Here is a 21,849-nt window from a genome sequence, read left to right on the forward strand (position 1 = left end):
TCTATTTTTCCGTTCTGGAGGCCAAGAGAATATGTAAAGAACATCCTGAACACATGCTATAAATCAAGAAATTATATCAGCTATATGTTGAAACATTTCTAATCAATGTATAGGACACAATTTACCACATAGAAGGCAGCATCTTGGATGAACTTGTAACTCTTCCTTGAGTGGGAAGGCAGTGTCCTCAGAAAATAATATTAGCAAATCTATAAAAATTATATTAATGAGTCAAAGAATAAGTGTATCTACATTTTACAGTTTATTATCTCATTTTATAGTATTATTTTAAAATTAATAATGCAATAAAGTGTCTTCACCATGATGAGAAACTAATAACCAACAACTTAAACAATTATAAAATACTGGATTTTACATTTAGAGCCATAAAAAGATAGTTTTGGACATACTAGTTAATGCAGTAAAATGGGAAAAATTGTACATTTATAAATTTTGAATAATTTTATAATTTATGATTTATAATTGCTACAAAAATAAAAGCAACATAAAATTATTTCCAGATATTATGATTGTATTTTCAGAAACCTAAGAGACAAAAATGAAAACAAATTCTCTTAAAAGTGGTCAGTACATGAAGAAAAATTTTATCCTTCATGTATATCAGAAATTCCCAGTTAGGAAAGCTGAAAGTAGAATAAGTCATTCAGAGAACACCAACGTGTTATAAACCATCTAGGAATAAACATAGATCTATTCGATTTTATTATGAGTTGCTTTTTAAAGATCTCAAGTGGAGTAATGTATATGTTTACTGTAAAAAATGATTCAATATTGAAATAAGTATCTCCAGACATACACACACACACACACACAGCAGCCCTTGCTTTGTATGGTTCTGACATGTAAAAATTTCAGTGACTACAATTTACTTAAATAACACCGGGCTCCAAACCACACAAGTCAAATGACATTTACCATTTTATATTAGCTCTTCAGTCCACACAACATTATGTGAAAAACAGATGTACATCACAGTCAAATCATAGAAGTTTTTATAAATATGACACAGTATTTTAATATTAAAAAAAACCTAGAAAATGTTTCAAAAGAACTCAAATAATTGGAAACCCATTATCAGTAAATTACAACACTGCCTAAATGAATAGAGTTCAATATTGCTATCAGAATAGGTGAAAAATAAATGAGATAGAATACAAAGTATAGGTATGTAAATGTATGTTACATGCTAGCTGAGGTCATCCCTCTTGCTACTATCTTTATTTTTAGTTTTTATTTCATTTATTTATTTTTTTTTTTTAGAGAGAGAGAGAGAGAGCACTCAAGGGGGGGGGTGCGGAAGGAGAGGGGACTCAGTGCAGAGCCTGACATGGGGCAGGATTCCATGACGGTGATAGCATGACCTGAGCTGAAATTACAAATTGGATGCTCAACGTACTGAACCACTCAGGAGCCCCTCTTTTTGCTACTGTCTGGCTATGAGTCCATTGCTGGGCCCTCGGTTCCAGTGGCTTATGTCTCATACTTTAACCTCAGAGTTCCTCTCCCTGCTTCTCTTTTGTATACTCCATATTGACCTACCGAGGGAAGTCATCTCTATTGCTTGAAATATTAGACGTTTTAGCAGAATATACAAGTTTGTGGATAATAGAATTTTTATGTGACAGTGATAGACATATTTTAGATGGTCTTTCTTAACTAGCTTTCCCATCTCAATTTCCATATCAAGCACATTCTGTCATTATCTTCTCTAGGTGTTTTATTTTCTACATATTGGTCTTAGAAATTTTTATTTATTCCCTTGACTTTGTATTTCTTCTCTTTCTCTCCTACCAAAATGTAAAATTTTTAAGGGTGTTGTCACTTAACACCTAAAGTACTCAGCTTAATGTCTTTGCCAGAAGCATTCAGTAAATATTTGTTGAATAAAAAAAAGGGAAAAATCTCTATTCTTCAAAGTCCTTCTGCTCCCTGGCCACCTATCCTAACGTTTCAGCTAGGACTTGCTCGGTATAGACATTCTCCTCTCTCTTCTTCTTCTTTTTTTTTGGGGGGTATCCTTTTCTTTAGGAATTCTGGCCCCCCTTTTGGAGCATATGTCTTCAGAGCATATACATCTTGCCCCATGATTTCAAAGAATCATGTTCCATCCCTAAGCAATTGTCAAAATGTTCCTCCTTAAAGAAAGCACTGGGAGTGCCTGGCTGGCTCAGTTGGTAGAGCACGTGACTCATGATCTCAGGGTTGTGGTTCAAGCCCCATGTGTGGCTTGCAGTTTACTTAAAATAAAAATTTTTTAAAAAGAGCTCTATACTAAAAGAAGTTCTGTTGCGCGCAGTTGAAATAATATGTGTTTATTTTGCCTCACACAAAATAAATTGGTAATAATGAAAATCATATTTCAAACCATTTGAGAAATCATTCATTATATATAATAATTAAAATAAATAAATTTAAAATCAAATAATAAGTTGGTAGAATTATTAATTTTTTAAAGTTTATTTATTTATTTTGAGAGAGAGAGATCATGAGTGGGGTAAGGGCAGAGAGAAAGGGAGAGAGAATTCTAAGCAGGCCCCAGGCTGACACAGTGTAGAGCCCAATGGGGGGCACAAACTCACGAACTATGAGATCATGACCTGAGCCAAAATGAATAGCTGGACACTTAACCAGCTGAGTCATCCAGGTGCTCCTTATTAATTAATTATTAAGGAGAGGTATGTAAATACCTCAAACTGTATTAAATTTCAAATGGATTGAGTAACGGAAGGTAAAAAAACTCATAAATAATTAGATGGCTATATGTTAGTAATTATGTACCTAATCTTCTGGTGGCAAAATATTTTATCACCGCTAAAATACATGAAAAAAAGTGGTGAATTAAAATGACAGACAATAAGGCCGCTTGGGTGGCTCGATCTGTTAAGCGTTCAACCTCAGCTCAGGTCATGATATCAGGGTTTGTGGGTTCGAGTCCTGTGTCTGGCTCTGTGCTGACGGTTCAGAGGGTGGACCCTGCTTTGGATGCTGACGGTTCAGAGGGTGGACCCTGCTTTGGATTCTGTGTCTCCCTCTCTCTCTATTCCTCCCCCACTCATGGCTCTGTCTCCCTCTGTCTCTCAAAAATAAATAAATATTAAAAAAAATTTTTTACTGACAATAAATTATCTTTATTTTTTGCTAATCAAGGTTTTAATGACTAAAACCAAAATAATTATATTAAATGCTTGTGATTGAGGATTACTTTCCAACAGTATCTTGACTAGAGAAAAATGTTCTGCTAATGACGTGACTGAAACTTGCATATTTACATAGGTTGAATCTTTTGTGATCATATGTCTATCAAGTTGGCATTTAAATATTTCCAGTGTACTAGCATTCTCATACAAGGTGTATTAAATGGTGCATCAGTGGACTTCTGGTTCAAATATATACTCCTTATCCTCACTGAGTAATAGTGGCTCAATTCATCTGAGGACTTAGAATCATTCACTACAATGAGCCCTTACTTTGTCTTCCTAAATCTGCATTGAGAGCCCAAAATGGCCAGGGGCTGTTTCAGTTTCCAAGTTAACAGAACCATGACTGTTCCCTAGTAGAAACTTTCTAGTTTTCTTTTAAGAACTAAAACCTTCTAACCAATTGATGAAATTTACTGATATAGGAAAGTGGTTTATTTGCTATTAGTGAAACTGGCCAATTTCTTAGCTATTCCTTTGTTACTGGTCCTTATGTGGCCTCTGCTTTGAGGAATATACCACATCCTACAGGATAGCATCTCAAATGTATACTTTGTGTATCCCAAATGATGTTATAATGGAACCTCCAATAGGTTATTCAGCCATGCCTTTGCCATGATATGTATTTGCTATGATGAGTGAAATGTCAAAATAATAGATAAAGCAAGAATATTGGTGCTGACCAAAAAGTTCCAGATAGGAAAGCAAATCTGATTTTTAATCTGGTATATGAATTTATTACTCTGAGGATAAATCATTACTGCTTCCATGATGCAAGGGGATAGTGAAAACAACCTTTGCTCTGGCTGGTACTGCCAGAAAGTGTGCCAGATCAGACTCTGAAATTGTTTTTGCTGTTGTTAGTTGGATTCTTAATAGTCATAGTTGGAAGATCAGCCTTGGTGAGGGATATTCTGTATTTTGAAACCATGCATAGCCTTTCTCTTAGGACTCTTTGTAAGCACATCAATAGTACCTGACAGAATTTCACAAGATGGGTCATCTTACTTGATTATTTTTTTTTATTTTTTTTTAATGTTTTATTTATTTCTACGAGAGAGAGAGAGACAGCGTGAGCAGGGGAGGGTCAGAGAGAGAGGGAGTCACAGACTGAAACAGGCTCCAGGCTCTGAGCTGGCAGTCAGCACAGAGCCCGATGCGGGGCCAGAACTCACGAACCACGAGATCATGACCTAAGCCAAAGTCGGACGCTTAACCGACTAAGCCACCCAGGCGCCCCTCATCTTACTTGATTATTAAGAGTCCCCTTTTCATGGGTGCTTTCTGGTCAGCATAATATGGGACGCAAATATCCTCAACTGTTGTGCTTAGTTCCAGAGATCTATTTATATACTTTCTCCTAAGATTGCTTTCTCCTCTATCTTTTTAATCTTGTAAAGATTGTCATTTCATTTACATATATATGTGTACATATATGTCTTTAAGCCAAGACTAAATTTTTGTAGTAAAAGATTCAGTGGAGTTAAACAAATTCAAAGCAGTAATCAAGGCAGAGTGTGTTTAAATGCTATAAATGAAGGATACACAGTGAAATCTTTCCAAGATGTAACTAATGTAAAAATTATGTTAGTTTCAAGTATACAACATAATTATTTAATATTTGTGTATATTATGAAATTGGCGCCACATAAGTCTAGTAAACATCTATCCCCATACATAGTCACACATTTTTTTTCTTGTGTCAAGGGCTTTCAAGATCTATTGTAGTAGTGACATTCAAAAATGCACCACGGTGTTATTAACTATAGTCACCATGCTGTATATTACATTTCCATGACTAAGTTATTTTATAACTAGAAGTTTGAGCCTTTTGACTCTATTCACCTATTTTGCCCACTTTCCCACTCTCTGCTTCTGGCAAAACCATCAGTCTGCTCTCTGTATCTGTGAGCACGGTTATTTTTTCTTGTTGTTGACATCTTTAAGTAAAGGAGAGATTGAATATATCTGGATGGACCGGGATAAATATGAAGGACAAAGTAAATTTGAACTGGGCTTGAGAAGTATAAAAATTTCAAGAGCAGAAATATTCTTGCTCTTTTTTTGAAAAGAAGAAATGCACATTCTAGCTTCACAATGTTCTTTCAACACATGCCAGTTCACATATATAAAGCACTGTTCTTTCATACACATTTTTAATGTCAAAATCTTAGGAAGAGAGGACACACATGCACAAAATGAATATGTAATAGAAATGATAATTTTAGGTAACCAGGATGTGATTTACCAGCCTCATATTTCGAGTAGACATTTCATGCTATTTTTAGAAAAGAACATTCTTTAGAGTTTTTACCATCAAATTGTCAAAATAACATCAATTTTCATCATAGCCATCCACCACGGCTATAAAGTGAAAAATGTATGGACATCAATCATATCAAACTCAAGGGTAAAGTTCTTAATTTTTTAAAGTCCCCAAAAGTCGTGTGAATGTTCCTTTCAAAACCTACGCCTGAGAAAGGTCAGCCCTGCTCTAAAAGTAGAAACATAAAGTCATGAGTAGGTTCAGAACTTTTCAACCTCTATTTTCTCATTACGGTGGAAATGCTGAGATTTTAGGATAAACTCCTGCTAATACAGTAGCAGAGGCTTCTTTAGGTCAGAAGATAAGAGTCAATATTAGAAACATTTCTTAATTGTGGTAAAAACTCAAGAATTCTGGAACAGTTGATGGTGGGTTTGTCACCACAAAAGTGCTTCCACTTTTAGAACCAGCAGAAAGTTTGAATACTACAAGCCCTCTCCACGTGTACTGGAACGCTTACCGCAGCTCTACCCTGTAATCATAATAAAAGTCAAGGTAGTGTCCTTTTTCTGATCACCTAAGCCAGTTGGATCTGCTTGGAAACCTCACTGCTCTTCCCTGAAAGCCTCATCATGTGAACAATAAACCTTTTTAGAGCCCCTTGCTGTGTGCTATCAGTCTTAATATCAAAACCAAATTTTTGGTTGGTTGTACATCCTGTGCCTATTGGGTGGGGGTGGGGGGAATACAGCACTAATTTATGAATAAAGGCTTTTTATAAAGGTATTCTGAATTTAATTAATCTATAACTCATTTTGATGTATTTGAATTAACTCTTCATACACACACACACACACACACACACAATGGTCATTTAGTTTTAAAATAAAGAGTAGCTTCAGGTATCTGGGTTGCTCAGTCATTTAAGCATCTGACTTTGGCTCAGGTCATGATCTCGTGGTTTTCGAGTTCAAGTCCCACGTCGGGCTCTGTGCTGACAACTAGCTTAGAGCCTGGAGCCTGCTTTGGATTCTGTGTCTCCCTCTCTCTCTGCCCCTCCCCTGTTCATGCTCTATCTCTCTCTCTCAAAAATAAATAAACATTAAAAAAAGTTAAAGTAGATTTTAGTTAGAAAGGAAGCATTTTTAATTAAAATGACAGAAAAATTATAAAAATCAAATTACATTATAAGATTAAAGAATAATAATAAAAGTCATTTGAAGAGAATGATACAACAGATATGAAGCAAATGGACTTTGTATTGACTTCATGAATCACGGAAGTTTAAAAGAGTAGTTGAAAAAAAACAAGTCTGGAATTAAAGTGATGTACATTTATAAGATCAAACAACAAACTGAGAAAATTCTTCCAAGAGCCTCTTTTAAAATATGTGCTAGCTAATAGGGCTGAATGGATCTCTGAGATATACTTAGTTACACAGTTTATGGTATTATATGGAAAATTACTCTGAATTTGGTCACTTGCCTTCACTTTCCCCTCCATATACTATATACTGACATTTACATATAAATCCTGTACATTTTTTTAGCCTGTAAATTTTTAAATTTACATATAATCCTCTATACTCAGGATGTATAGAGGAAGAAGATATTATTCTTGATCTTGATGAATATGCCTTTCTCACTGTACCGGTTGGTGAATCCTTTTGCATAATTGTGTGTAGCAACAGCAACACACACATGCATGTTAAAGTTTGATCAGAGTCTTTTCTTTTATTTCTTTTATTATTTTTTAAGTTTATTTTTATTTATTTTGAGAGAAATAGAGAGCAAAGAAGGAGGGGTAGAGAGAGAGAGAGAGAGACAGACAGACAGACAGAATCTCAAGCAGGCTTCATACTGCCAGCGCAGAGCCCAATATGGGATTCAGTCTCACGAACCATGAGATCACGACCTGGGCCGAAGTCAAGAGTGGGATGCTTAACCAGCTAAGCCAACAAGGTGCCCTAAAGTTCAATCAGAGTTGTTTTTAAACCCTGGAGGCCAGGTCAGTGGCTGCAGCTTCCCATGTATAGCAGTAATACTGTGTTTCCTTAATTCTTTTTTCTCTTTCCCACCATTACCATAAAGTAGAGTGGTACTATCTCATATTTCATTGTGCAAATGAATAACCTAGGAATTTTGTTAAAATGTAGATACTAATTCAATAAGACAGGCATGGGGCCTGCTGTTCTATATTTCTAACACTTCCCAGGTTATGCTGATGCTACTGGTATAATGGCAAAGCATTCTTAGAAAGAAAACTCTTTATTTGAAAAAAGAAATTTTACAGGAAACCATACATAAACCAGATAAATGGCAGTAGTTGTTTCTCAGGAAGTTGAAATCTCTGTGAATTAACAGAAAAGTTTCCATATATATATATATAAAATCCATTTTTATGCTGATGATTCAAAATATACATCTTTATCCAAACGTCTCCTCTGAGAAGTTGACTCACATCTAACCTCCTAAACTTTAAGAGGTTCTAAATCCAGTTCTTGATTCTTCCTATTGTCTAAGTTGTTCCCAGATCTCACCAATGTTTTTTTTTTTTTTAATACCAGTAATGGTAACATAAATCCTATTCCTCCTAATTCAAAATCTTTAAAGGATCTCGATTTCTTCCTTTACCTTTTTTCATTACTTTAAGCTTATTTCTAAATTCTTGCTTAGTTCTCTCTTCATACATCTTGAATCCAAACTTTTCTTTCCATTTCTCTTGCTTCATTTTAATCATGCCATTGTTCTTTCCTGCCTAGATTACTGTGTTAACCTGTCTCATCTCTGTTTCTACTCTTGCCTTCTGTAACACATTCTCTACACAGCAGCAAAAGTGGTCATCTCTAAATGCTTCCCCTAGCTCTCAAAATACAATTCAAAATCATTACTTTATCCTACAAGTTATTCTATGATCTGCTCTGTCTATTTTTACATTATCTGGTATAAAGTCTCCTCCATGATATACAATATAAAGGAGTATAAGTTTTCATGTTCCTCAAACATGCCAAATATGAAGATTGGCTCACCATTCTAGAAGGCATGGCTTAAACTTCATACTTACTCTGTAAAATACAACTGAGGAACATTGTGCTCCTGTGCCAGATGCATTATCTTCTATGGCAATGGCCACGGAATATACTTGGACACATATTACTTTGGAAACTGATATGCATGTGTGAGTGGTTGACTAATCTCAGATTACAATGGGTTGACTGGGTGAATAGGTCCATTAGGCTTCTGTATTCATGTCACTTGAGCCTTTAGTTATAGCACTTGAGAAGTGTTTTCCAATCATGTTGTAACTAACTACCATCTGCTCCAAAATTACTTAGGGTACATGTTTAAATGTGTTTTCTTGAAGCATAGCCCCACAGAAATTCTTATTTAGTAGGTTTGGTTGTGGCCCTGGAAGCTGCATTTTAACAAGACTTCAAGGAGTTTAGGTGCATTCCAGTGTTAAGACCACTAACACTGAGGAAATACCTTTCCAGGTATAATCTCTGCTCAAGATTGTAACTTAATGCACAGAGCCTTTATCACAATAAAGCCAGCTAGAGTTGCCCTTAAGTATACTTTGGGTCCTCTGGGACAGATAATACAGATGTGTCATCCACTATTTTAAATATATGAGTAGATTCTACAGTTATGCTCTGAATCCAGAACCTAGAGTGAATGTTTGTAATTGTGGATTTTGATACAACATTCAACATTTTTTGATATCTTTTGATACAATATTCTTTGCTAAAAGAATGAAGGACAGGAACAATCTCTCAGGCTGTTGTAGGAACTAGAGACTTGGAGAATCATAATGTTCCTAATTTCAAAAGGAACAGTGAAATCATAACAAAGTGCCACTTACTGAGTGCTTACTCTATGCATTAATTTGTTCATTCCTCCATCAGCAACTTGACTGAGTCACTATTATTATGCTTATTTTATAGAGATGAAAAAAACCCACACAAAAAGGTTAAGAAAAAATTTCAAATTTATTTCATTATAATTGGTGGGTTCTGAGAATTTAGACTTAAAACTTTCAGCTACTATAATCTTTTCTTGGATCTTCTATTATCTGAGGGGTCATTTTATCAAATTCAGGACACGATTGAGACTGCCTTGCTGTGAAAAAGTCAACTTTATCAGCATATTCTCTGTAAACTCCTTAACAGGACATTTTCTACTCACAGGTCAGGTCCTTTCTCTTGAACAGACAAGTTGTCAATTTGAAATGACATTAACGCTTTCAATTTGTTTTCCAAGTCTTATTGATCTATGAAATAGAGGCCTTAAAAATGTCAAAAATCTAAGTCTATTAGACTGAAAGCCAAGAGAGGTTTTGGTCTTACCATGGTTGTCTGTGCTCACAAAAGCCACATGAAGGAGAACTTAGGAGACTTGCTGAAGGTGAAAGCTAATAAGTGCATTAATTAAGAATTTAGTTCAAGTAGGAACAAATTTTGTTTTTTGTTTTTTTTTTTTAAGTATGAACAAATTTTGAAGAGAGACAAACTATGGGTAAGAAAGTAAAAATTAGATCAGAAATTAAATATACCCAAGCCAAGGCCAGATGTGTTTAAAAAAAGGTAAGCAGAATTCTAGAAAGAGGAAATAGGAGGCCTGATATGAAATAGGCAGTGGAAAGGGTGAGGTGTGAAGACATATTGGGTAGGTTAAAATGAGAGTTTGAGGTGTGCCTCGGTAGCTCAGTCGGTTAAGCATCAGACTCTTGATATTGGCTCAGGTCATGACCTCATGATTCGTGAGATCAAGCCCCATGTCAGGCTCTGCTCTGGCAACACAGAAACTGCTTGGGATTCTCCCTCTCTCTGTCCCTCCGCTGTTCATGCTCACTATCTCTCTCTCTTTCTCAAATGAATAAATAAATAAATAAACTTAAAAAAATGAATATTTGGGACAATGGATTCTGAAATGTACTCGTGTTCTTTGGCTTGCCAACCAAGCTTGGATGTGGAATTAAAAATGTAGGCTTTTTTTTTATAACAACATTGGATTTTTACTCCATGATTCTTACAGAAAAAAGTTATATATTCAAGATTACTCAATATAAATTAGGTAGTAAAATAGTATACGTATGTAATGCTAAGCTCATAACGTTCTCTTGGTATCCACAAAACTTTCAAAATAAACAAGTTATTCTTTTTTTTTAATGTTTACTTATTTTTGAGAGAGAGAGAGGGAGAGAGAGAAAGCAGGGGAAGGACAGACAGAGACGGAGACAGAGAGAGAAACTCAAGCAGGCTCCAGGCTCTGAGCTGTCAGAGCCTGATGCGGGGCTTGAGCCATGAACCACGAACCACGAGCCATGAACCTGAGCCAAAATAGGATGCTTAACTGACTAAGCCATCCAGGTACCCCAGCAACTTAATTGTGGATTACAAAGATTTACAGTAAGATGGAAAGACTAATTTTCTGCACTCTACGTTTTTGAGAGCAGTCAACTGAATTTAATTGGCATAATAATCTCTTTATAATAGATATAAATTGTTTATTTGGATCAGAGTTAAAAATGATCAAGGAAAGAAGGAAACAGCAATTAATTTCCTAAGTCCAGATTTTTGCCTTTTTGAATCTCACCAAGACAATTTAAGGATTATACTTCTAAACTGATAAATTGCCACAAACTAGAATTTAAGTCAGAGAATAAAACTAATTATCTTAAATTTTTACCTGACACTAGTCAAATTATCTTACATGAAAAAGTAGTGAAATACTTTTCTTAAATTTAAATTCAGAAACAGGTTATGAGAGTCACAGTTCCGATGATGATGATGATGGTGATGATGATGATGATGATAATGGCAACGGAAGGAATGAATAAAAACGAAGATGAAACAGGTGAGTATTAGGCTTTTATATTTTTTCAAAAGGAAATCTTGCCACATTCACTCCAAAATTGAATGCTTTAGTGCATAAATCTAGTATCTCCTTTATTCTTACTACTTTAATGACCCTGTTGACTTCAGTGGTGAGTGAAATAGGACTATATCAGATCTCTGCGTTGAATGACTAAAATATTTCTAAAGAACTTTAATTCAACACACAGTACAATGACAGCACTTACTTCCTGCTGTTTTGTTTTGTTTTGTTTTGTTTTGTGTCCTGGAAAAGAACAATTTAAAAAGTAATCATATATCAGGGAGCCTGGCTGACTCAGTCAGAAGAGCATGCCACTCTTGATCTTGGGATCGAGAGTTTGAGACCCACGTTGCATGTAGAAATTACTTAAAAATAAAATCTTTTATTTTGTTTTTACTTAAAATCTTTTTATGTTTATTTCTGAGAGAAAGAGAAAGAGAGTGGGGAAAGACAGAGAGAGAGGGATATACAGAATCCAAAGAAGGCTCCAGGCTCTGAGCTGCCAGCACAGAGCCTGACATGGGGCTCAAACTCACGAACTGCAAGATCATGACCTGATCTGAAGTCAGACACTCAACCGACTGAGCTACCTAGGCACTCGCAAAATAAACTATTTTAAAAGAAGGTACTCACATATTGACGTTTAATTTTAAAATACTGTATAGACTAAGATGATCATAACTTATTCTGCTGTGCTGGATGTTTGCTCTTTGTCTCTTCACTTTGTCTTACTTTGCTCTATGCCCTGAGGTACTGACTAGGATGAACTGTACTGGCATGCTTCCTTGCCCCCTCACTTAGAGTTGGGTTACCCCAGTGGGACCCATTGTAAGAAATTGGAGAGTGGTGGAAAAATGAGGCTGACATATTGTTCTCCAGTGTCCCTTTCTGCTAGGTCACTTTGAATTGGCCATATCTTTCTACAAAGATCAGAAATTTTATTAGGTGGTGCTTTCCAGACAGCCTTCTCTGCAGCTTCTTATGACTGCTCCCTCTTACATCTTCAAGGTTAGTTAGGTACAGCAACTGTTCCCAGCAGCTGTTTTCTCTAAGGTACTGCACCATTCCCTGTTGTTTTCCCTAACCCTCTAAGTAGTATCTTTACTGACATCTCAGGAATCTTGCAATTTTAATATTGCATTTATTTTAACGATTGAATAAATAGTAGCTGAAGAGAAAATTAGTAGACTGGAATATAGATTTGAAGGAACTACACAGAATGCTGCCTGTTCTGCAAAGATTAAGAGAGAAACTAGATGAAATGCTGTAGCACATCTAACGGAATGAAAACATATATCCAGTTGAGTGCCAGAAGAATAAAATAGAAACGTGAGAGGCTATAATTAAACAGTTATTAGCTGAGGACTTTACAAACTGAATAAAAACGAGAAATTCCAAACAAAAGTCAAACAAAATGAACACATGATCAGATTATGAGACTGAAGAGCAGCAAATACAAGATAAAGATCCTAGATGGAAAAAAAAAAAAAGCAGGAGGGAAAATCAAGATTACCTACCAAGACTGAGAGTTCACTTTTGAGTAGCTGCAGCAACTGATACTATTCTGTTGAAGGCTGAATAAACGGTCTATTTCAGAGACTAAATATAATTTAGTCTCATTTCTAACTTAGTCAATTTCTAATTTCAAAGACTAAATAGAAGCAACCAATAAATATCCAAAGACATTATTTCTCAAGAACAAGAGAGAAGTAAAGACACTTTCAGACAAAATAATCATACTTCCCAGAGATGGTCACTAAAGGAAACTTTAAGGTTGCAATTTCAGTAGAAAGAAATTATTCTGTAAGGAAGACCTGAAATACGCGGGGAAATGGTGAACATTGGTATTAGGACAATAAGTCTTTTAAAAAGTCACTTGGACCATAAAAAACGCAAATAATAACATGTAATTTTGAGGATTTAGGAAAAAAATTGTTATTGATGTCATTATTGTGAGGTTTGAATGATGTGGGGTTTGCCAAAGTTTATATTTTTACCTAACACAATATTTAGTAAGAGTTTCCTTTCAGGATAAGTATATTTGTTTTGTTCCCATATGTTTTATTTTTAGCTTGTCTTATAATTTATTTTCAACTTTATTTTTGGTAATGTATTTGTTTTCCTTTTCGGTTTTCCCTGTGAAATATTTTAGTCCTGGATTTGAACCAGCATTTTAAGGACATAAATCTAGATTTCTTATGTTTAGGTGCATTCAAAATGATTGAAAATCATAATCAAGTTGTTTTATATTGTGTTCAAAATTGAAAAATTCACAAAATAACCTGAAATTTAATTGCTTGTAAGAAGATTGGGGGAGGGGGTGGGATACACCTGGCTGGCTCAGTCAGTAGAGCATGTGACTCGATCTCGGGGTAGTAAGTCCAAGCCCCATGTTGGGTGTAGAGATTACTTAGAAAATAAAATCTTTAAAAATGAAATAAATAAAAACTGGCAATTTGGGGCACCAGTCCAGCCAGAGAATTTTATATTGTTTTTGTTCTAACTTTGTATTTGAACACCTTTAAATGGGGTAGGAATTCACTCCTTAGTTAACTACCATGTTAAGAATCCCTTTTATTTTACATCTATACATTTCATGCCATTTCATACATCTACGTTACCTGCCTAATACTTAAATGTGTTTGAGTTCCTGATTAGTGACTTACAGGATGACAAGCATCTGAAATATGTGTATTCCAGCTTTAAAAAATGATGGAATTCCATACACTTGCTTTCATTTTTCTAAGAAAGTCTAGCATGTAATATTAATGCCAAGACTTATTGAAAACATGTATTTGCCAATTGCTGATGTAAACTCATGAGCTAATTATTTAATCCCTCTGAGTCTGCTAACCATCTGTAATATAAGTATAATAATTACCCTATTTTAACCGGCATGCTGTGTAGATCTCTGTTACAAGATTTCTGTTATTTCTCACCCCCTAAAATGAAATACAGCTGTTGTTATACAAAGGGCTTAGAAGTTGTCACTCACTCCTAATAACAAGTAACAAAGTGAACAACCTGAAAAATCAACAACTCTTTGTAAATTCATCAGGAATGTGAGGTCACCGGGCAGAGCATTAGTTAGAGAGACAGACAGGCAAATATGGACAATCACAGCTTACCAGAGCGAACCCTCTGTGGGAACCAGGGCCAGGATAAGAGAACCTGAACTGTAGTTGATGAATTGCTGCAGGCTCAGCGCAGACAAATGTGAGAGTTAAAGTCTCCAGGGACACCCAGTTAGAGGGAAGCCCTACACTTTCACGAGTGTTACTCTAGAGCTTTTCCAGATATTTAGAATGTACACCCAAGAAAAATGCCCTCATGCTTCTGGCAAGGAGAGAGGGAAAATGAACCATTTTTAAATATGCCCGATCATTCTGTTCTTCTTAACAAAGCCTGCCCTCAGGAGAAAACAATCTTACCAGGTCCTAACCTGCTGGGAAAGAACATCATGGGATAATAACTAAAATAAATAAATACAATTAATTAATTAAATAAGCAAATAAAAGCTGGCAATTTGGGGCACCAGTCCAACCAGAGAATTTTAGCTTGTTTTTGTTATAACTTTATATTTGGGCACTAGAGATACTAGTTTATATTTAACATTCAGACACTCTTGTTTTCCCTTTTCTAAAACTGAGTAGTGTCACGGAGATTGTATGTAATATAGTTTTCTTTTCTTTTTTTTTAAATGTTTACTTATTTTGAGAGAGACAGAGACACAGAGAGAGAGAGAGTTGGAGAGAGAAAGTACAAGTGAGAGAAAGCGGGGGTGGGGCAGAGAGAGAGAATCCCAAGCAGTCTTCCCACTGTCAGTACAGAGCCCTATGCAGGGCTCAATCCCATGAACCATGAGGTCATGTCCTGAACCAAAATCAAGAGTCAGATGCTCAACTGACTGAGCCACCCAGATGCTCCTAGGTAATATAGTTCTTTTTGTAATAAATTTAATAGTTGTTTTAATAATCAGCTTATTTTCAATTGTGATATATCTTGAAACCAAAATTATCTTTTCTAATAAGTTTCCCCACTGCTGTTAATATTGCAATTAGTAACTCAGTATTACAGACCTGGTAAGTTGTCATCATCCTTAACTGAGTCTGTCTTTGCAAACAAATTTTCCTAAGTGTTTTTCAGATTGCTCATTCATTTTCAATACCGCTGATCATCTATCTCCAAGGTAATTACTGTGCATGGTTATCTTGTACATTTTTAAACATTTGTTTGTTTCTACAGACATACCTTAATTTTATTGTGTTTCACATATACTGCGTTTATATAGATTGAAGGTTTGTGGCAACTCTGTCCAGAGCATTTGCTCACTTTGTGTCTGCATCAAATTTTGGTAATACAATATCTTAAATATTATTATTATTGTATTTATTATGGTGGCCTGTGATCAGTGATTATGACTCTTTGAAAACTCAGATGATGGTTAGCATTTTTAGTAAGAAAAGCATTTTTAAGTTAAATTATGCAAGTGTTTTTTAGATAATATGCTATTGTGTACTTGATAGACTACAGTATAGTATAAACATAACTTTTATATGCACTGTAGTTTTATATGTTCCAAAAATACCATTGATTAACTTTGTTGCAATATTTGCTTTATTGTGGTGGTATGGAACCAAACCTACAATATTTCTGAGGTATGCTGTATATATATTAATTTTATTCTGATTCAGCATGAATTGATTGAAGTATTAAAACCTACTTGATATCAATGATCATTAAAGAATAGAGCACACCCCAGACAGAGGGATATGCTTGATTGGGATTGAAATGAGCCTGTGGAATCCAACCCTAGAGATGAGTTCCTGAGGAGCACCTGACTTGTCCAGGCTTCTTGACCAGAGAAGCCTGATGCTCATCTAGAATGCTCCAAATGGTCACTATAACAACTTAAAATCTGGTAGACAAGGAATAGTGGGAAAAAATCCAAGTTCTTAGGAACCAGGCTAGTAATGGAAATGGTTTTTAAATACGTGTCCATATAGGGAGAAAACCAGCAAAGGCATTGGTAATATGAAAAAAAATAATTTGTTCTTAAGGAAGAAAAATGTCAACATTGTTCCTTAACAAATATACTTTTTGAGATTGTATTTTCAAAGACTCCTAACAAAATACAGTTTCCTTTGCAACTAGAGAAGAACATTGCTAAATATTGTCACCATTGAATAAGATAAACAAGTGTAAGAATAAGGATCACAAAATTAAACAGATTTGCAAAAGGAAAATTTACCTCAGTTTCTGAATGGGGAAGTTTCTGTTCTCAGCTAGAGTTGCTTTGGAAAGAATTTTAATTATTAGAGTGACAGAGACCAAGTCTTTCCTTAGATAAGTTAGAAAAAAGAGTCTATCAGAGACAGAAAATTTCTGTGTAACAGAAGTTATAAAAATACTTTGAGTTTACACAACTCATCATCTGTTAAAATAAGAATTTGGTTATCAATCTTGGCTTGATTGGTACAATCAAAATTGTCAGCCAACAATTAATACATGACATTTGGGACACCTACTATGTTTAGTGCTATACTCTACATTGTAGGACTATAATTTGTTTTGAAAATGAATTTTGTAACATTTGCAGTTTTGTCACAAGGTACTGCAAACTGATTTAAAAAATCCATTTCAACAAATGCTACAATAAGAATCATCTAGCTTAGAAAAGAGGTATATTAAAAGCAAGAGATAGCATAATACAGTAGAAAAATCATTGAAATTATGAATCAAAGAAACTGTAGCTTAAATTCTAGCTTGTACTTACTAGGAGAATTTCTCTGGGCTGCATACTTAAAATCCCCTCTGAGCCTCGGAACGCATGCCTATAAACTGGGACAAATAGGATCCATAATGCTTATTTATGGGGTTGTTTAAATAAGCAGAAATATTTTATTTAGTGCTTTTTTTAGAATTTCCAAAATATCTAAGGCATTTTGGCTTAAGAAACCATCTAAACAGCCAAACGTGGAAAACCCTTTGTAAATAGCTTTCTTTCTTCTATAGAGATCAAAGTGGATTTTTTCCCCCAGAAAATCACATATCAATTTGCAATCCCTGTCATAAAAACAAGCTTAACTCTGCACTGAAAGTGTATTGATAAGATGAACTTCTTTCCCCATCAGTTCTGCCTCTTTTCTCATGCTAGACTTGTACAGCCAGCTTACTACTGGACACCCCCAAGGATATCTCAAACTTAACATGTCCAAAACAGGAAGGAAGCATTTGCTCCTTCAAACTGCTTCTCATAAGTGAAATTGAACAAAGCAAATGCTCAGTTAACAACACCACTATCGACTTCATATTTTTAAGTCAGAACTTGGTAATCGCCTTAGGTTTATTCTCCCTTTCTCTCTCTTTTTTAAATGTATTTTTAAATTTATTTCTGTGAGAGAGAGACAACATCAGCAGGGGAGGGTCAGAAAGAGAGGGAGACACACAGAATCTGAAACAGGCTCCAGGCTGTGAGCTAGGTGTCAGCACAGAGCCCAACGCAGGGCTTGAACCCAGGAACCGTGAGATCATGACCTGAGCCGAAGTCGGATGGTTAACAGACTGAGCCACTCAGGCACCCTTATTCTCCCTTTCTCATATCAGCTCCCCTGACAATCACCAGATCCTGCTGAATTTTAAATTGTTATTGGACAAAGATTTCTCAAAACAATATTCCCTCGATCCCATTGCCACTGTAACTCAGACCCTTTGAGAGGGTAAAATAACAACAGGTGTTACTGCTTCTACTTATTTAGTTTCTCTTACTGTCTCTATTGCCTTACTTCCAAAGCATATTTTATATTACTTTCCAGAATGGAACATTTAATAATAGTGTATTACTCTCCTGCTTACATTAAAAAAATTTTTATATGATCTCTACACCAATGTGGGACTCAAACTTATAACCCCAAGATCAAGAGTTGCATGCTCCACTGACTGTATTATTTATTTCCCTTTTTTAAAGTTTATTTATTTATTTTGAGAGAGACAGAGTGATCAGGGAAACAGCAGAGAGAAATAGAGACAGAGAATGCCAGGCAGGCTCTACACTGCCAGTGCAGAGCCTGTCATGAGACTTGAACTCATGAAACTACAAGGTCATACTTGACCCTAAACCAAAAGTCAGACGCTCAACCAACTGAGCCACCCAGGTGCCCATGGATTATGTATTTCTAAAGGATAATAAAAGGAGCTGAGAAAATGTGAATAACATATCCTTCTCACAAATGCATTGCTCAGCTTTTTAAACGCCTATTTCTGCAGAATGTTCACTCATTGTAGTAAACCCTGCACTGCTCACTCAAGCTTCCTGATAGAGTGGCTGCATTTCAGAGGAAGGCTGTTCTTGAGGACCATAGTCAATTTTGTTCTACTGATCAACTTCAAGTGATTAGGAAAGAACTAAGAGCTAACTACAATTTTTTTAGTCTACTTACAAACTTTTGACCAAAACTAAAGTAGCTTCAAGGAAAATTACTAGCGCCTACAGAAAGACTGATGTACTTTTTTAGAGAAGAGAAAGAGGGCAAATAGCCAAATTGTAATTACTATTAGTATCATGTTTCAGCTGTTACAAATGTAGCAGGAAACTAAAACCTTATGCAATGATAAACACTTAAAGAATAATTTAAAAGAGTAAAATAAATACTGAATTGTTACCTTGAAAAGATAATTGCAATTATAAGTGTACATGCTGAGAAAAATTAGCAGAGACATTCAATTATTTAGTCTCACATATGCTTTGAAAACCTTTGCAAATTGGTGGGTATTCATTATTTTTCTTAAAAAAAAAACAGGCCCTTGTAATTTAGTGAATTACTAACACTACATATTGAATAAAATTTGTCTTTAGAATATGATACCCAAATGACAGATTAGCTTACAAAACTTGTTCTAAAAGTGATTTAGAATTATAAAGACATAAATGTCATAGATTAGTTCTATTAATGATGTCAACTGAGTTTTTAAATTGTTTGGGAATGATATAGCATCTTTACTTTGCTTAATTGATTTTCTTACATACATATATCATATAGTAAAAGTCATATATTTGTGTATCACAGTGTAACTTAGTGGTCATAAACTCCTTTAGTTTTTGTTTGGGAAACTTTATCTCTCCCTTTTTGAATGACTCTATTACAATGTAATTTAGAACAATACTGGTTCAAAAAGGTGAAGTTAACATGAAAGGGATTATATAGTTTCAAATTCTACTGCAGCATATGTCATATTTTATCTTTTTCTTTAAATTGAAATTAATGTATACAGTATTTCAACACAATAGCAGCAAATAAGAAAAAACTCCTAAAAATTGTATTTATTTATATCTATATCATCTATATCTATATATGTCAAGGTAGAATCTATGAAATACCCCATAAAGGAGAAATTAAAGATATAGAACATGTCAATAAGAAAGAAAATGTTAGTCATTAAGAGTCAATCTTGGGGGAGCCTGGATGGCTCGGCTGGTTAAGCGTCCAACTCTTGGTTTCGATTTAGATCACCATCTCAGTTTGTGGGATCAAGCCCTCATCAGGGCTTGTCATCTGTGATGCCAATGTGGAGCCTGCTAAGGATACTCCCTCTCCCTCTCTCTCTGCCCCTCCTCTGCTCGCCGTCTCTCTCTCTCAAAATAAATAAATAACCTTTAAGAAAAGAATCAATCTTGTAATTTCAAAATCTGATTAATGTCCATTTCAAACAGGAAGAACACATAAGGATAGAGTTGAATAAATTGTTAAAGGAATAATACAAAAATAATTCCTAGAAGTGAGATGCAGGAAACTCTAAATTTAGAGGGCCAGGTGAGTGTCAGTACAATTAATAAAAACAGTGACATGCACCAGAAAATAACATTGTAAATTTTAGAACACTGTTGATAAATAAAAGCACCTAAAAACTCTTAAAAGCATCCAAGAATAAAGGAAAAAGCAAGTAAGGAGAAACACATTCACACCAACAGGAAGGGAGATGGGGCACAAAGAGGAAGAGAAGAAAAGGAAAAAAAAAACTCAAATTGGTTGCAAATTGTAGAATAGGTTGGTGTTCAGTATTCAGATATGATTTGTTAAATTTTAAATAGACACTCAAGAGGCTATAAGCCAAAAACTTAGTATTGACTCTACACTGAAAATAGATGTAGACTCTAAAAATAGTCTTCCCAGACCAAATAATGTGGGAGTAGTTTTGTTACATAGCAATCTGTTTCACATCCTTGTTCAAATAAGTAGCCAATGCACCAAAAGTAATCACACATATAAAAAAGAAATCTATGTAGGAAAGTGTAATAAGTGAACTGTTAGAATATAAATTGAGGCACTAAGCTATTATTAGTTCTAAAATACATATATTAGAGGCCCCCAAAATCAGACTGTGGACTAATAGAAGTTTTTGTATGCTAGCTACTGTTAATATTAATAGAGGTTTTGTATAGTAGCCACTGTTACAATATCTTCATCATTTGTTTAGGTAAATGTCCACATTTGAATAATTTCTTTGTAAGAGATTTTGGAAGATTTGTGATTGTAGAGAAATTGCTCCTAATCTCTGGCTGAGAATGCTATCTGTGCTATTCATGTCATGAAACATGGCATAAAGTGCTTTCAGAACAAGGAGAGATAGAGCTTAGCAATCAAATGTTCTTTTTTTCTCTAAATGTTCCCCTAGATTGCTTACCTAACCCCAACATAATGTAGAAACACCCGAACACTCTCAGTGTAGTATAAATCTGTTAGCTGTTTGAAAACATGTGCTTTGTGAGATTAGAAGAATACCATTTTCTTCTTAAAAATCAAAAAACAAAACTACTCCTCCATGATAAATTTCCATATTATCACATAACATTAGCCAGAAGTAATTCCATTTTAAAAACACTTGTTTTCTGCTAGACCTGTATTTCCTACAGTAACATGGGTTATAATTTGAAGTGAACAGATAACTTCAATTCTGATAAAAAAAAGAATCCATTTGTATCTAGAAATTTATTTTGGTATTAAATGTACAAATTCATACACTTTGGTAAGTAATCCTATAGGACTAACATAACCAACAGTTAAAGATCAATTATGAAAAGTCATTATATTGTTTTTTTCTGTATATATTTTTCTTTATGTCTTTAGATTTTTTTCTTTTAAAAAATTTATGTTTATTTTTGAGAGAGAGACAGAAAGAGAAAACATGAGTGGGGGAGGGGCAGAGATAGAGATAGAGACACAGAATCTGAAGCAGACTCCAAGCTCTGAGCTGTCAGCACAGAGCCCGATGTGGGGCTCGGACTCATGGACCCGAGATTATGACCTGAGCCGAAGTTGGATGCTTAACTGACTGAGCGACCCAGGTGCCCTGGATCTATAAGAAGACTTTTCCCTCTCCACAATTATTTGGAAGATTCTCATAATGTATGTCAAAGGCTATGTAAACTTCTCTGAATTTAATTTTCACGCTCAGATTTTGAATAGTCATAATTTATTTTTCTGTGTGGCAT

Source organism: Hyaena hyaena, unplaced genomic scaffold (assembly GCF_003009895.1).
Source record: "Hyaena hyaena isolate Hyena2069 unplaced genomic scaffold, ASM300989v1 scaffold_1089, whole genome shotgun sequence".
Lineage (NCBI taxonomy): Eukaryota > Metazoa > Chordata > Mammalia > Carnivora > Hyaenidae > Hyaena > Hyaena hyaena.